The sequence below is a fragment of the Crocodylus porosus genome, unplaced genomic scaffold (assembly GCF_001723895.1).
Source record: "Crocodylus porosus isolate Cpor-Errol unplaced genomic scaffold, CroPor_comp1, whole genome shotgun sequence".
Taxonomy (NCBI): domain Eukaryota; kingdom Metazoa; phylum Chordata; order Crocodylia; family Crocodylidae; genus Crocodylus; species Crocodylus porosus.
In genome coordinates this window covers 32070330-32073551 of record NW_017728886.1, presented here as the reverse complement: position 1 = coordinate 32073551, position 3222 = coordinate 32070330, and the positions used below count along the sequence as shown (strand labels likewise).

Here is a 3222-nt window from a genome sequence, read left to right as displayed (position 1 = left end):
CCCGTTCCCCCACCAACAACTATGAAATAATAATAATAAAACAGAGACCAAGAGGCAGAGCAGGGGGACGAGGGGGAGACAATGGGCTGGTGGAGAGCCCATCCGGATTAGAGAGACTTTCCGCTCCCAGCTCCTAAGCCACCCAAAACGCAAACTCAGAGGGAGAGAGAGGGAGTGAGAAGGGTCGGTGGCAGCGAGGAGCGAACCCGGGTGTTTTGTAACTAAAATGAGCAGAGTGCAGCAGCAGCAGCAGCAATAAGCTTATTGCAATTGACAGCGTCTGCAGTTCATTTCAAGATGGCCGCTTGGCTCACATTCATTTTCTGCTGAACGACTTTTAACTTTCATTGTCTTTTTTGGCCGCTCCGATCATCACCCACCGGCTCCTTTTTCCGGGTATGTATAAAGCGAGGTGTCTCCTTACCAAGGGCGGGGGGCGGAGGGGGCTTGGCGGCGGTTTTAGGCCGGTTTGGGGGCTGCAAAGGGGAGCCTAGGTGTCCCCCCAGCTCTCCGTATGGGAAAAGCGCTGACAGTCTGCTCCAACCACACACACACACATATAGACACACAGCAGCAGCAGCAGCAGCCTGTGCACTCGCTTTCGTTACGCACCCACATTTGCAAATTTTAGTTCCTTTCTTTCTCCAGATGCCTCCTAAAATGTTTCTGTGCACATGGCCCCCAAGGAGAATATTTATATTTCCAGCCCCTGCTGCCATCCCGGCCTCAGCGCCCTTTGTTTAAAGGCAGATTTTGATTAAACAGGGACGTTCATGAAATCTGGAGCTGCCTGGGTCAAGGGATTTCAGTCCTCTCCGAAATAAATGTATCTGAGGAGGCTTAAAATGCCAGATACTGCACTCATTTTATAGAGATGGGGCCAGTGGGGGGTAGCGATCCCGCTGGAGGGCTTGTTAGACCGCGGGGGACCTCAAAGAAAATGTTATTAACTTAAGTTGGACAAACACTTGTGTGAAATTTGGTGGTGTGTAAGATGGCGGTTCCCAGTTGTTTCCAATGTCTCCTTTTACATTTGTGCTTCAAATGCTGGGGTTTTTAGGCTTCCACCTGTTGGGGCAGGGCAGGGGGGACCAAAGTTGGGAACTAACTTTCCTGCAGAGACACTGCTTTGACTGTAGTTCTGGAAAGTGGGGCTGTGCGGTTTGCAGCTGGCTTTGAGGCGATGATGATGCGAGTGCAGGACGCCGTGGGGTTTGCGAGTGTTTCTGCCTGCTCTGGAACTGCTGGTTTTGTTCTGATCTCGGGAGGGGGGAATTCACTTTAGAGGCTTTGTAAAGCCTCTGAGGTGTCACGGATCTGCTCCTTGTGGTGTTCAGGGCTGGCACTAGAAAGTTAATCGTACATGTTTGTGTAATTTCATGGCCTTGACAATACAGAACTCGCAGCTTCCCCAGCTATTTACTGTAAATATTTGGAAAGAGGCAAGTAAGTAGAAAAATCAATTTTTAATAAAAGGGAAAATCCCCATTTCCCAGTGTCTAGGAGACAAGCAGCACACCCCCCACTTCCCTACAGAGGTTAGGGAAAATCAGACGTACACAGCCAGGTCCACGTATAATATTCAGTAGTTTGTAGTAGATGGTAGCCTTTTTCTTTCCTTTTTTTTTTTTTTTTTTAACAGGACCCCTAAAGCCAAGAGAGGCTCAGGAAATATAATCTAGTACAAGTAGTTGGCGGAACTATTGACAACACACCCCGTACACTTAAGAGAGACTTTAGGAGTAGTTTCTTGCCAGAGATACAAACTCTTGACCTGCACACCAGGTCGCGGCGACACCTACCAATTAACCTTTCAGTTTATTTTAAGGAGGCTGATTGGGTCCTCCAGCCGGTCAGTTTTAGGAAGCTGATTTTAGGGAGTGAGATGTACGTATTTATTTATTTACGTTACACTCTGCTGCCATTATTCTGTCTTCGCTGCAATGTGTGATGCGAGGAGATCAGGGCTCCTCCGTGTGCCTTCTTGGAGGGAAATGCTAGACTTCCTACGAGTTACTACTACCTTATGTGGACATGGTGAAGTGGAAGCACAGTCATAGTGCTCGTATGGAAAATAGCTGTTGTTGCTAAAGGTAATCAAGGGTCGTCCAGCTGTAGATGACAAGTTCATGACTACTGAACAGTCCGTTTGTGGAGTGGAGGTTGATGCTGCTCCGGACGCAAAGCTGCGTGAATGAAGTTGTATTTCAGATGCAGTTTTGTTCGGAGAGATGCCAAACTGAATTCGCCGGCTTGCTACGTGCATGGGTGTTTGCCTGGCTAACTGCTCATTGACGCAAGAGCATGTTTTTGCCTGTCTTCATTTGGACACAGCCCGTGTAAGGCCTCTGAATAGTCGGCGGGCGGTCAGTGCTGGTCTCCAGGAGGCTTTCGGTGGAGATGTCCCACGTGGGTGTGTCAGTGCCTATGTTCTCGGTAGGGGACTCCTTCGGGTTGAGCTGTGTGGAGTGTCGGGATTCCTCGTGTGACCAGCACCAGCAGGGACATCTCGAAAGGCTTTTCTGTCAGCCAGAGGATTGCGGCCAAGTGACCCAAGCGCACGAGTCCCGCGTGTGCGTGTCACGCGCGGTGTGTCTGTGCGGGCGGTTCTCGGGCAGGGGGTGGGTGTCGAGCTCGGTTGGCTGCAGCCCTTCCCAGCTTTCACGGGCAACTCACGGCAGGCTCCGAGCTGAACAAGAGCGAACTTCAGGCAATAAATAATAGGCGGTCGGGGCTGCTCCAACAAGACAAGTTCCACGGTTGAATTGAATTCCCCTCGGTTGAGGAAGAGGCTGCGCTGGCGCAAAATGAAACCTGCGTCAGCACCTTCCGAGGCATCGCCCGGGTCCCGGGAGCTCGGGCAGAGCCGTCCCCGGGCGGGCGGGCGACCTCTCCCGCTGCCGCAGCCCGGCCGGGAGAGGATGGAGCAGGGCAGGCGCTGGGCGCCACACATCAAGCGGGGGCACGGGCGAGCACGCTAGCAGGGCTCGGCGCCGGGGGCACGGCAGTGCCAGGCACTCCCGAGTTGGTGGCGGCGGGGGCTGGGCTGTGCTGTGCCTCCCGGGGAGCGCCGTGCCGCCGGCCCCGGGGAAGTGCCAGGGCAGGCGCGGCGGCAGGTACCTGTCCCCCCCGCGGCCCCTCGCTTTGTGCCGGGCTCGCGGCTGTCACTCCCCCAGGGCTGCCCCGCGCCGGGCGCCGCAGCGGGCGGCTTCCCCGCTCGGG

The 3222-nt window shown here is 53.9% G+C and overlaps 1 protein-coding gene across 1 annotated transcript in view; it reads left to right on the top strand.

Moving 5' to 3' along the window:
- Window positions 1-6: 6 nt before the first annotated feature.
- LOC109307973 (polycomb complex protein BMI-1) overlaps window positions 7-3222 on the top strand; it is a 9089-nt gene continuing 5873 nt past the window's right edge. The window contains exon 1 of the mRNA XM_019532168.1: window positions 7-396. The gene's annotated coding sequence lies outside the window, so the exon portion shown is untranslated. The remainder of the gene's footprint in view (window positions 397-3222) is intronic.